Here is a 14483-nt window from a genome sequence, read left to right on the forward strand (position 1 = left end):
TGCCGTGTAGCAAATCTTTACAGTTGACGCTACATTAGGTGAGTTGCGTCTCGATGATGATGAAGGCACCACAACACCCAGTCACCCTGCAGAGAAACTTTGCTACCCAAACGGGGATCGAACCAAGTCCCCCCACATAACAGTCAGATGCACTGACCACTGAGCAAAAAACTTCAGTATAATTACTCTGAATGTAGTGTCGTTTCTTGTCGTCTCATTGCGTAGTCCATTCTCTACTGTACTGTATACATGTATGGTCCAAGTTTCATCGATCTACACTACTGGCCATTAAAATTGCTACACCACGAAGTTGACGTGCTACAGACGCGAAATTTAACCGACAGGAAGGAGATGCTGTGATATGCAAATGATTAGCTTTTCAGAGCATTCACAGATGGTTGACGTCGGTGGCGACACCTACAACGTGCTGACATGAGGAAAGTTTCCAACCGATTTCTCATACACAAACAGAACTTGACCGGCGTTGCCGGGTGAAACGTTGTTGTGATGCCTCGTGTAAGGACGAGAAATGCGTACCATCACGTTTCCGACTTTCATAAAGGTCGGATTGTAGCCTATCGCGATTGCGGTTTATCGTATCGCGACATTGCTGCTCGCGTTGGTCGAGATCCAATGACTGTTAGCGGAATATGGAATCGGTGGGTTCAGGAGGGTAATACGGAACGATGTACTCGATCCCAACGGCCTCGTATCACTCGAGATGACAGGCATCTCATCCGCATGGCTCTAACGGATCGTGCAGCCACGTCTCGATCCCTGAGTCAACAGATGGGGACGTTTGCAAGACAGCAACCATGTGCACGAACAGCTCGACAACGTTTGCAGCAGCATGGACTATCAGCTCGGAGACCAGGCTGGTGTTACCCTTGACTCAGCATCACAGACAGGAGCGCCTGCGATGGTGTACTCAACGACGAACCTGGGTGCACGAATGGCAAAACTTTATATTCTCGGATGAATCCAGGTACTGTTTACAGCATCATGATGGTCGCATCCGTGTTTGGCGACATCGCGGTGAACGCACATTGGAAGCGTGTATTCGTCATCGCCATACTGGCGTATCACCCGGCGTGATGGTATGGGGTGCCATTGGTTACACGTCTCGGTCACCTCTTGTTCGCACTGACGGCACTTTGAACAGTGGACGTTACGTTTCAGATGTGTTACGACCCGTGGCTATACCCTTCATTCGGTCCCTGCGAAACCCTATATTTCAGCAGGATAATGCACGACCGCATGTTGCAGGTCCTGTACGGGCCTTTCTGGATACAGAAAATGTTCGACTGCTGCCCTGGCCAGCACATTCTCCAGATCACTCACCAACTGAAAACGTCTGGTCAATGGCGGCCGAGCAACTGGCTCGTCACGATACGCCAGTCACTACTCTTGATGAACTGTGGTATCTTGTTGAAGGTGCATGGGCAGCTGTACCTGTACACGCCATGCAAGCTCTGTTTGTCTCAATGGCCAGGCGTATCAAGGCCGTTATTACGGTCAGATGTGGTTGTTCTGGGTACTGATTTCTCAGGATCTACGCACCCACATTGCGTGAAAATGTAATCACATGTCAGTTCTAGTATAATATATTTGACCAATTAATACCCGTTTATCATCTGCATTTCTTCTTGGTGTAGCAATTTTAATGGCCAGTAGTGTATGTTACTTACCGGTGACAGATCATGCGAAAGTTACTTTGCTCCTACACACCAGTGTACCTAATGCACTACCATTTCTACCTCTTCTCCGCGTGCGCCATAAGCGACAGAGGCGGCTGCCAGGCGGAGAAATACGTCTGGAGGCCGGCACCGATTGAGTCGCTTCCCTATTGGCGCAAATTCATCGGCGGGCGGACGGCTGCCGTCACACGCTATCGACAGCGGCGCCTGCGACGCGCGTCAGCTCCAGGCAGCTCGTGAAAAGGAAGCTCCACGCGAGCTGGTGTGGCGTGCATATCGCGGCCCGCCCCCGCGTATACCTGTCGCACACAGGACGCAGGTAGCGGCTTCCAGCCGATACGCTCCTCGCTCCGCTGTCACAATGGGCGCCGAGCTGTGAAATATTCCCCGTAATGGAAAAATCGTCTTCTCTCGGCTTCTAGAAAGTTTCCAATATCTCGCACGTCCTACTTTTGCGTAAGTCTTACTTGTACTGGGGCTAGTCATACGGTTTTCAGTGTCACTTCGAGAAAATCGAGCTGCAACCGTGACGTCTGGTGACAGTCTGACTCCACACAGTCACCCACCAATGCGAAATTCACGATTCCCATTGCTTTATGGTGAGTACTGAGCTTACGCTCCGCGACTCTGATCCAGAACTGGGACGCAAATTTCTACCCAAAACGCTGACATCTACACCTAAAGTCACCACCAAGTCATCCATCGTTGATAGAAATGTTCAGCATTGGTGGACAAACACTATCACCACGTTTCATGTTTGCAGCTTTATTTTCTCAAAGTGACAAAACCTTGTGAATAGCCTCAATACAAGATCTTAGATCACGCAAGACGAGCGAGTGCAATGCTCGTCCTTTTCTCTGACTTCTTAACGTAACTGATCGTTGAGTTCCGCCACTGTGCACAGCCATAATGTCGTCACTGTGAGAACAACAAGTCCATGTGTGCAACAGGTTATACACTGAAGGGCCAAAGAAACTGGTACACCTGCCTAATATCGTGTAGGAGCCCCGCGAGAACGCAGAAGTGCCGCAACACGACGTGGCATTGACACAACTAATGTTTGAAGTAGTGCTGAAGGGAACTGCCGCTAAGAACCCTGCAAGGCTGTCAATAAATCCGTAAGAGTACGAGGGGGTGGAGATCTCTTCTGAGCAGCACAATGCAAAGCATCCCAGATATGCTCAATAATGGTCCAGATAATGGTCCAGACCCCCCGCTGTCTGGGGGGTTTGCTGGCCAGCGGAAGTGTTTAAATTCATAAGAATGTTCCTGGAGCCACTCTGTAGCAATTCTGGACGTGTGGGGTGTCGCATTGTCCTCATGGAATTACAAAGTCCGTCGGAATAAATGCAGCTGATCAGGCAGGATGCTTACGTACGTGTCACTTGTCAGAGTGGTATCTGGACGTATCAGGGGTCCCATATCACTCCAACTGCACATGCCCCACACCATTAGAGAGCCTCCACCAGCTTGAACAGTCCCCTGCTGACATGCAGGGTCTATGGATTCATGGGGTTATCTCCACCCACTCGATACAATTTGAAACGAGACTCGTCGACCATGAAACATGTTTCCAGTCATCAACAGTCCAATGTCGGTGCTGACGGACCCAAGCGTTGCCTAAACCTTAGTGTCGTGCCGTCATCAAGGGTACACCAGTGTCCCTTCGGCTCCGGAAGCCCATATCGATGATGTTTCTTTAAATGGTTCGCACGCTGACGCTTGTTGATCGCACAGCATTGAAATCTGCGACAATTTGCAGTAGGGTAGCACTTCTCTCACGCTGAACGATTCTCTTAAGTCGTCGTTAGTCCCGTTCTTGCAGGAAGTTTTTCCGGCCGCAGCGATATCGGAGATTTGACGTTTTGCCAGATTCCTGACATTCACGGTGCACTCGTGAAATGGTCGTACGGGAAAATGCCCAGTTCATCGCTACCTCGGAGATGCTGTGTCCCATCGCTCGAGCGCCGGCTATAACACCAAATTCAAGCTCACTTAAATCTTGACAACCTGCCATTGTGGCAGCAGTAACCGATCTAACAACTGCACCAGACACTTGTCTTATATAGGCACTGCCGACCGTAGCGCCGTATTCGTCCTGTTCACGTATATCTGTATTTGAATATTCGTGCTTATGCCAGTTTCTTGGACGCTTCAGCCCCTTTAGTATTGGTGGGTCGCCTAACCATGGGTAAGTTGTAGCGCAATGTGAAGTAGAAGTGCAGGTTGCGATGACAAGAAATAATTATCTGGACCTGAAGGACAAATTATCTGCGCAACTCTTCCTTTAATTAATTTTGTTTTCTCAATGAAATGTGATTAAATTAAATATTAATCTCAACTTGAGCGTGAGGACGCCAGAGAAAACCGTACTGTCACAAATTAAAAACGAGTTACGAGTAGTCTTTGAATAAGATAGATATATCTCTGAGCTGAGCTCTTCTTGTTGTGGCTGTTGAGCCCAGGCGTACTTTACGGACTGTCATTCGTGAGTTGTCAGCTAGCGGAGCAGTATGTGGATGGGAGGCAATATCGCCTCGTATTACGTGTAACTGCAATTGTGCGCTGAAGTTAATGTTAAAAGCGTGTACTTCTTTGATGTGAAATAATGAGTTAGAGAAGAGAAAAAAGTGCAACAGAAATTATTTCAAGTTCTGTACCAAAAGAGACGTACAGCAAACGAATTCTGCAACAAGGAAATGAAGTCCATATAACTGCACGGCGACCGCACTTCTACATAGGATCCGACAAACAATTCATGTGTCATCGCCTCTTACGCAAAATAAGAAATACAAAGTACTGTCAAAACTTATTAGCAAAACTTATAACAACAGAGAACAGTTTTGTATAAAAAAATATTCTTTTGGTAGCAGGTTTAATTGCACTGCGATTGGGAACTATATGATGGTATTGTGGAACTGTATCAAAACTTCCATTTCAACACGTTTAATTATAGAAGCACACTCTCGTTTATATAATTAAATAACATCTCTTTATTACTCATTTTTATAATTCAATTACATTTTCAATCGATCCTGCTACAAATGTAAAGGATCTTGGAATCTAAGTCAAGACTGAGATCAACAGATAATTTTTCGCTCTAAAGACTGACAAGAATCACAGTAAAACTTAACAAAGTTCTCCGAAACCCAGATCAAATAACAAAATAACGCTAACGCTGTGGGGAAGTACTAAAAACTGTGGAAAACCTTATGGGAAACCGCAACAAGATCTGTTCATCTCGGCAGCTTGCAAAATCAAAGTTAATTATAAAACAAAACTGCCAAAAATTAAGCAACACAAGCTGCGTAGTAAAGAAAGCCTGTACTAAGTTGCTCAGAATATGAATCGCACTGCCGCATTTGTAATATTTATTTATGCCAAAGTCAGCAAACAGGGTGCCAATCATCACCAAACAGCAGCTAGGAGACTAGTGACCGTCATGACTGGAGGTGATCGAATAACCACAAAACATAGACCTCCCTCCATAACTTTCTACTTTCCAAAGGTATCTCTACACAGGCTGATTTTTTCCTCTGTGCACAAACTCTAGGGACTGATTGAGGGGAGGATACGGAACGGAAAAGGTCTAATGAACTTACGTCCGGAAGTGCATGGTTTCCATGCTAGAGACCATTTATTCAATCACAGTTTGTTACAGGGGCTGCGGTCTAATACGCGCTGTACCACAGTTACTGCATACATGGTTTCCTCCTAGACGATGGTACTGTCCCTCATACGTCATGCCCTATCGTCCTCTCTTGCCATAGTAATTGGTAATTTTGTGTCCGATTCACTTCTCCTGCTGACTCACCTAGTAGTGGTTGTGATACAGCGTTGTACTCAATGCTTCTCTATTCGAATAGAGAACTTGCCGACATGATGTTTACTTATGAAAAGGCAAATGGCAAACGGCGCGAGTAGCAAGGAAACCTATCCCCACCGATAAGAACCACAGCATTCAATGTTTGCAACAGTGTTTCGCCGTTTGTCTGAGACAGGATTGTTTCAGGAAACAGAAAATCATGAAGGACGGACCCGAAATGATCGGACACCAGACTTGGAGGAAAATGTTCTGGAAGGCGGCCATGGTGTCAGTGCCAGGCAGTTGGCTCATCAGTACAGGGTAAGCCAGACTACCGCGTGGAACATTCTCCTTGATAACGGTTACCAGTCTTATCACTTACAACGTGTGCAAGGCTTTCTAGCGACAGACTTTCCATATCGGGAGCAATTTTCTCACTGGTTTCTTCACCAGGCAACCACGATTCCGGGATTTGCGTCATCCATCCAACTCACAGATGAGGCCACCTTTACGCGAAGTGGTATCTTCAAGTTTCATAACAGTCATCTGTGGGATAGCATGCAGAACCCCCATGGTATGGTGAGATCGAATCATCAGCATCGGTGCAGCCGGCATGTGTGGGCCAGGATAACTGGCGACCGTATTTTGAGACCAGTCTTCCTTCCCGTCGCTTATCAAGTTGGAACTATGGGCGTTTCCTAGGGGTGACCTTGTCTCCCATGTTGGAAGAAATGCCATTGATGGTTCAAAGGGTTATGTGGCTACTACATGATGGTGCTCCAGCCCTCTTTGCTGTTAATGTCTGCTCGCATCTCAGTCGTGTCTTCTCTGTTTGATGGATCGGACGTGGGGGTTCAGTTGCATGGCCTGCTCGTTCAGAGGATCTGAACCCGTGCGATTTCTGGTTATGGGGCCACCTCAGAAGTTTCGTGTATGCAAAGCCCATTCCAGATGTGGAGACACTGGGAGCAGCGTGTTCGTGCTGCCTTTGACACTTTTATATACCGTCTGGCCCATGTGAACGCGTGAGACAGAACATGCTACTGTGGCTGCATGGTACAGCGCGTATTAGGCCGCAGTCTCTGTAACAACGTATGGTCTCTAGCATGAAAACCATCCATTTCCGGAGATAAGTTCATTAGACCTTCTTTGTTTCGTATCCTTTCATCGATCAATCCCTAGCGTTTGTACACAGTGGAAAAAAATCACCCCATATAGAGGGGAAGACTCAGTGCTATTGCCGATGTGACAGACGATAATATCGCTTATTTCTCGAAAAAAAGCAGAGGAATACTGCAGAAACTTCACATTCTTGTCATACAAAACGCACCCTAAAAAAATAAGAGTTTGGTACTGGGATGGATCAGTGTCGATTGGTCGGCTTCTTCACGCCTGGCACAGTAGCAGTGTGACTCAATTCAACTGGGTACAATAATTTTTGGAGAAAAGCAACGGAGCCATCCATTCTGGTGTATCTTCCTTATATGTCCAGAAAGAATAGGCAAAAATGTTCTGTTCAATTATTCACTGTGGATGGCCGTGGCGGTAAGGTGCCTTCCACTCATTGCTTGGAAACGCGCCCCTGATGCCGACAAAAGCGCATATCAGGCCGCAGCCTTACGTCCGCGAGAAGTGCCTAGCTCACAAGGGACCTTCGCCCTACCTTACGAGATTCACCGACCATCTCCTGACGGCAAAGAAGACACAGAGGCCACACCAGAAGAAGACTTCGGTGAGAAAAACACAAAGCTTTCCTCCAGCAAATGTGCCCAGTAAACTTTAAATAAAATTAACCATGAAATGTTGGCAAAAATGAATCAGTATCACAGAATGATATGTGACAGTAATGTCACAAACTGTTCAGAATATGTTACACATCAAATACCACTTCGCCGTCGCCCTGGAAATGCCTGACACCCAATAGGTTCTTCAGCTTGGGAAAGATGAGGGAGTCATTGAGTCCCATGTCACAAGAATACAGGACTGAGGCAAATATTTATAGCAAAATATGACTTTGTCTTGTGCAAAATGGGCTGGGGCATTATCGTGGGGCAAAAATACTCCCTTGAACAGAATCCCAACACATTTTACATTTCGCCGGCCTGGGTGGCGAGCGGTTCTAGGCGCTACAGTCTGGAACCGCGCGACCGTTACGGTCGCACGTTCGAATCCTGCCTCGGGCATGGACGTGTGTCATGTCCTTAGGTTAGTTAGGTTTAAGTAGTTCTAAGTTCTAGGGGACTGATGACCTCAGCAGTTAAGTCCCATAGTGTTCAGAGCCATTTGAACATTTCACCTGTACAACCTCCCATAACACAATGTTTGTAGTCTTAACTACACTCCTGTAAATGGAAAAAAGAACACATTGACACCGGTGTGTCAGACCCACCATACTTGCTCCGGACACTGCGAGAGGGCTGTACAAGCAATGATCACACGCACGGCACAGCGGACACACCAGGAACCGCGGTGTTGGCCGTCGAATGGCGCTAGCTGCGCAGCATTTGTGCACCGCCGCCGTCAGTGTCAGCCAGTTTGCCGTGGCATACGGAGCTCCATCGCAGTCTTTAACACTGGTAGCATGCCGCGACAGCGGGGACGTGAACCGTATGTGCAGTTGACGGACTTTGAGCGAGGGCGTATAGTGGGCATGCGGGAGGCCGGGTGGACGTACCGCCGAATTGCTCAACACGTGGGGCGTGAGGTCTCCACAGTACATCGATGTTGTCGCCAGTGGTCGGCGGAAGGTGCACGTGCCCGTCGACCTGGGACCGGACCGCAGCGACGCACGGATGCACGCCAAGACCGTAGGATCCTACGCAGTGCCGTAGGGGACCGCACCGCCACTTCCCAGCAAATTAGGGACACTGTTGCTCCTGGGGTATCGGCGAGGACCATTCGCAACCGTCTCCATGAAGCTGGGCTACGGTCCCGCACACCGTTAGGCCGTCTTCCGCTCACGCCCCAACTTCGTGCAGCCCGCCTCCAGTGGAGTCGCGACAGGCGTGAATGGAGGGACGAATGGAGACGTGTCGTCTTCAGCGATGAGAGTCGCTTCTGCCTTGGTGCCAATGATGGTCGTATGCGTGTTTGGCGCCGTGCAGGTGAGCGCCACAATCAGGACTGCATACGACTGTGGCACACAGGGCCAACACCCGGCATCATGGTGTGGGGAGCGATCTCCTACACTGGCCGTACACCACTGGTGATCGTCGAGGGGACACTGAATAGTGCACGGTACATCCAAACCGTCATCGAACCCATCGTTCTACCATTCCTAGACCGGCAAGGGAACTTGCTGTTCCAACAGGACAATGCACGTCCGCATGTATCCCGTGCCACCCAACGTGCTCTAGAAGGTGTAAGTCAACTACCCTGGCCAGCAAGATCTCCGGATCTGTCCCCCATTGAGCATGTTTGGGACTGGATGAAGCGTCGTCTCACGCGGTCTGCACGTCCAGCACGAACGCTGGTCCAACTGAGGCGCCAGGTGGAAATGGCATGGCAAGCCGTTCCACAGGACTACATCCAGCATCTCTACGATCGTCTCCATGGGAGAATAGCAGCCTGCATTGCTGCGAAAGGTGGATATACACTGTACTAGTGCCGACATTGTGCATGCTCTGTTGCCTGTGTCTATGTGCCTGTGGTTCTGTCAGTGTGATCATGTGATGTATCTGACCCCAGGAATGTGTCAATAAAGTTTCCCCTTCCTGGGACAATGAATTCACGGTGTTCTTATTTCAATTTCCAGGAGTGTATTTCTGAGACGTATAAGTCACGTGGAGAAGCCTCAGCAGCTGTCCAGTCTTGTCGCAAACAAAGAAAGAGAGATAAAAGTAATATCTCCCCATTTGTCGATTAGTACAGTATACGTAATCACGATCACAATGATAGTAACCAAGGCTTTATTGTTTAATTAATTAAAAAGTCGATAAAATTGGTCAATTTACACATTAAAGAGGACTATCAAATGCTGGATGACAGATAAATTTTGAGATTCAACGATCCATTAATTTAGAATAGCCACAAGATGGCGAAAATTAGTAGAAGTTCGGGACAGTTACTTTCAGTTTTAGGCTACAGACACGCCATTGCGCACGAACACCAGCTCCTCCCGCATCCGTTGATCTGGCGTCAGGACAGGTCGCCCAACTGAAATCTCAGGAGAGCAAACCGCACTCCCGACTAGGAGGAGCAGGAACTGTGTTAACTGCCACCCACAGTAAAGTTGGCAAGAGGAACCTCAGAAGAAGCACGCTACGGTGCTGCGTCCGAGTTTACAGAACCACGGAGAGACGCTCTCCAAGTCCCGTTCCGTTGCACTTCCTGCTCTGAACCACGTCTCTACAGATATCAGTGCGGGATTTGCCACCATCTTATTGTACATGTACTGGTTTCCATCACCTTGGAAGCTGTCTTGTCTGGAGTCTGTCAGTTTTAGTTAGTATGCAGCGCATTAGAATGCTCGGGGCTGCCTCGGTCGCCCTTATTACGCTATTATGCCACTTGCTCCGCCGGCAGCCGGCACTGTCCCTGTCTTTGCGTTCGTATACGTGACTCCTCGTGGTTAACTACTTTGTTCCGTGATATTTACCTCCAAGAGTTTATCTAAATTCTCCAGATACCACTCCCTACCGACAGGACACAGAAGAAGGGATCGGTTGGTAGGACATGTTCCGAGGCATCAAGGGATCACCAATTTAGTATTGGAGGGCAGCGTGGAGGGTAAAAATCGTAGGGGGAGACCAAGAGATGAATACACTAAGCAGATTCAGAAGGATGTAGGTTGCAGTAGGTACTGGGAGATGAAGAAGCTTGCACAGGATAGAGTAGCATGGAAAGCAGCATCAAACCAGTCTCAGGACTGAAGACCACAACAACAACAACAACCGACAGGACGAGTTTTCATTTGTTTCTTAAAGGGTTTACATATGTGTTTCTTAATCTACAGTAAGACGGCTGTGTGCCGAGTAACCCATAATTGTGGGTCGTTTCACTTCCATTTGTCAACCAAGACTACCTCCAGTTTATTGTGTTTTAACGGACAATACGTCGGGCCTTCTGGTCTAGTGGTAGAGGGCGAAACCGAGAGTTCTCGGGATCGAATCCCGGTCGGCCACGGAGGCTCTCAGTGTGTAGCCTATCTTCCACCTCTCAACGATGTGAGGAGTTCCCAAGAACGAAACGTGGTTCGTATTCCACGTTAAATTGTAGATCCCCCTACTCCAGCTGGATAACTGGGGAAAGTTAGAGACACGCAAGTAGCCAAAGAAGCACTCAGCACTCCGTCTTCAGGCGACAAGTGGCCCATCGGGACCATTCGACCGCCGTGTCATCCTCAACTGAGGATGAGGATAGGAGGGGCGTGTGGTCAGCACACTGTACTCCCGGTCGTTATGATGGTTTCCTGTGACCGGAGCCGCTACTATTCGGTCGAGTATCTCCTCAGTTGGCACCACGAGGCTGAGTGCACCACGAAAAATGGCAACAGCGCATGGCGGCCATGGTGGTCACCCATCCAAGTGCCGGCCATGCCCGACAACGCTTAACTTCGGTGATATAACGGGAACCGGTGTATCCACTGCGGTAAGACCGTTGCCGAAGTAGTCGAAGAGCCGTCTAGTTAAAAGGCTTGACCAGGCTATTGAGCCATACGAAATTATTGTTACTAATATTAACGGAAAATTTAATTCGATTTATTTAAAAATTGATTGCTCTTACTGATATGTAATTTTCCCCCTTTCCCCTTATTTCTGCATATTATCGATTCTAGTAGCTGAAATTGCAGCAGTAGGAAAAGTGCATTGATGTTTCCATGGTCAACGGACAGAATAGTGGTTAGCGAGAGTACCTTCATCTGCTAACAATAAACAGTGACAATCAGTTTCTCTGATTTCTTTCATTAATTAGTTACTTACAGACATGGCATCACACCCTCCAACACCACAGCATCTCTAGCGGCATCTGTGTGCTAGTGTGACCATTTGTTCCTTACTATCTTGAACTGTTAGTATCATGTTAGCATCATTCCACTACACGCAGCAAGCGGATACACGGGTAGCAGGGGTTGTGTGGCGTGGACTGGGCGGTTTTTTAGGTTAGATGGCCTCGGGCAAGTACAGAAAGGGCAGCAGCCTCAAAGGGTGCGCGGCAAAGTCAGGACATGCGGGGGCCAAGCAGCAATCGGTATTGTAATTGTAAACTGTCGAAGCTGCATTGGTAAAGTACCGGAACTTCAAGCGCTGATAGAAAGCACCGAAGCTGAAATCGTTATAGGTGCAGAAAGCTGGCTGAAGCCAGAGATAAATTCTGCCGAAATTTTTACAAAGGTACAGACGGTGTTTAGAAAGGATAGATTGCATGCAACCGGTGGTGGCGTGTTTGTCACTGTTAGTAGTAGTTTATCCTGTAGTGAAGTAGAAGTGGATAGTTCCTGTGAATTATTATGGGTGGAGGTTACACTCAACAACCGAGCTAGGTTAATAGTTGGCTCCTTTTACTGACCTCCCGACTCAGCAGCATTAGTGGTAGAACAACTGAGAGAAAATTTGGAATACATTTCACATAAATTTTCTCAGCGTGTTATAGCCTTAGGTGGAGATTTCAATTTACCAGATATAGACTGGGACACTCAAATGTTTAGGACGGGTGGTATGGACAGAGCATCGAGTGACATTATACTGAGTGCACTATCCGAAAATTACCTCGAGCAATTAAACAGAGAACCGACTCGTAGAGATAACATCTTGGACCTACTGATAACAAACAGACCCGAACTTTTCTACTCTGTAAGTGCAGAACAGGGAATCAGTGATCATAAGGACGTTGCAGCATCCCTGAATATGGAAGGTAATAGGAATATAAAAAAAGGGAGGAAGGTTTATCTGTTTAGCAAGAGTAATAGAAGGCAGATTTCAGACTACCTAACAGATCAAAACGAAAATTTCTGTTCTGCCACTGACAATGTTGAGTGTTTATGGAAAAAGTTTAAGGCAATCGTAAAATGCGTTTTAGACAGGTACGTGCCGAGTAAAACTGTGAGGAACGGGAAAAACCCACTGTGGTTCAACAACAAAGTTAGGAAACTACTGCGAAAGCAAAGACAGCTTCACTGCAAGTTTAAACGCAGCCAAAACCTCTCAGACAAACAGAAGCTAAACGATGTCAAAGTTAGCGCAAGGAGGGCTATGCGTGAAGCGTTCAGTGAATTCGAAAGTAAAATTCTATGTACCGACTTAACAGAAAATCCTAGGAAGTTATGGTCTTACGTTAAATCAGTAAGTGGCTCGAAACAGCATATCCAGACACTCCGGGATGATGATGTCATTGAAACAGAGGATGACATGCGTAAAGCTGAAATACTAAACAACTTTTTCCGAAGCTGTTTCAAAGAGGAAGACCGCACTGCAGTTCCTTCTCTAAATCCTCGCACAAACGAAAAAATGGCTGAAATCGAAATAAGTGTCCAAGGAATAGAAAAGCAACTGTAATCACTCAACAGAGGAAAGTCCACTGGACCTTACGGGATACCAGTTCGATTCTACACAGAGTACGCGAAAGAACTTGCCCCCCTTCTAACAGCCGTGTACCGCAAGTCTCTAGAGGAACGGAAGGTTCCAAATGATTGGAAAAGAGCACAGGTAGTCCCAGTCTTCAAGAAGGGTCGTCGAGCAGATCTCTGACGTCGATCTGTTGTAGAATTTTAGAACATGTTTTTTACTCGCGTATCATGTCGTTTTTGGAAACCCAGAATCTACTCTGTAGGAATCAACATGGATTCCGGAAACAGCAATCGTGTGAGACCCAACTCGCTTTATTTGTTCATGAGACCCAGAAAATATTAGATACAGGCTCCCAGGTAGATGCTATTATCCTTGACTTCCGGAAGGCGTTCGATACAGTTCCGCACTGTCGCCTGATAAACAAAGTAAGAGCCTACGGAATATCAGACCAGCTGTGTGGCTGGATTGAAGAGCTTTTAGCAAACAGAACACAGCATGTTGCTATCAATGGAGAGACGTCTACAGACGTTAAAGTAACCTCTGGTGTGCCACAGGGGACTGTTATGGGACCATTGCTTTTCACAGTATATATAAATGACCTAGTAGATAGTGTCGGAAGTTCCATGCGGCTTTTTGCGGATGATGCTGTACTATACAGAGAAGTTGCAGCATTAGAAAATTGTAGCGAAATGCAGGAAGATCTGCAGCGGATAGGCACTTGGTGCAGGGAGTGGCAACTGACCCTTAACATAGACAAATGCAATGTATTGCGAATACATAGAAAGAAGGATTCTTTATTGTATGCCGGCTGGTGTGGCCGTGCGGTTCTAGGCGCTTCAGTCTGGAACCGCGTGACCGCTACGGTCGCAGGTTCGAATCCTGCCTCGGGCATGGATGGTTGTGATGTCCTTAGGTTAGTTAGGTTTAATTAGTTCTAAGTTCTAGGCGACTGATGACCTCAGAAGTTAAGTCGCATAGTGCTCAGAGCCATTTGAACCAACCTTTATTGTATGATTATATGATAGCGGAAGAAACACTGGTAGCAGTTACTTCTGTAAAATATCTGGGAGCATGCGTGCGGAACGATTTGAAGTGGAATGATCATATAAAATTAATTGTTGGTAAGGCGGGTACCAGGTTGAGATTCATTGGGAGAGTCCTTGGAAAATGTAGTCCATCAACAAAGGAGGTGGCTTACAAAACACTCGTTCGACCTATACTTGAGTATTGCTCATCAGTGTGGGATCCGTACCAGATCGGGTTGACGGAGGAGATAGAGAAGATCCAAAGAAGAGCGGCGCGTTTCGTCACAGCGTTATTTGGTAACTGTGATAGCGTTACGGAGATGTTTAGCAAACTCAAGTGGCCGACTCTGCAAGATAGGCGCTCTGCATCGCGGTGTAGCTTGCTCGCCAGGTTTCGAGAGGGTGCGTTTCTGGATGAGGTATCGAATATATTGCTTCCCCCTACTTATAC

The 14483-nt window shown here is 47.3% G+C and overlaps 1 pseudogene; it reads right to left on the reverse strand.

The window, feature by feature from the left end:
- Positions 1-10987: 10987 nt before the first annotated feature.
- Positions 10988-11105, reverse strand: LOC126253736 (5S ribosomal RNA; annotated as a pseudogene).
- Between the last annotated feature and the right edge of the window lie 3378 nt (positions 11106-14483).

Source organism: Schistocerca nitens, chromosome 4 (genome assembly GCF_023898315.1).
Source record: "Schistocerca nitens isolate TAMUIC-IGC-003100 chromosome 4, iqSchNite1.1, whole genome shotgun sequence".
Taxonomy (NCBI): Eukaryota; Metazoa; Arthropoda; class Insecta; order Orthoptera; family Acrididae; genus Schistocerca; species Schistocerca nitens.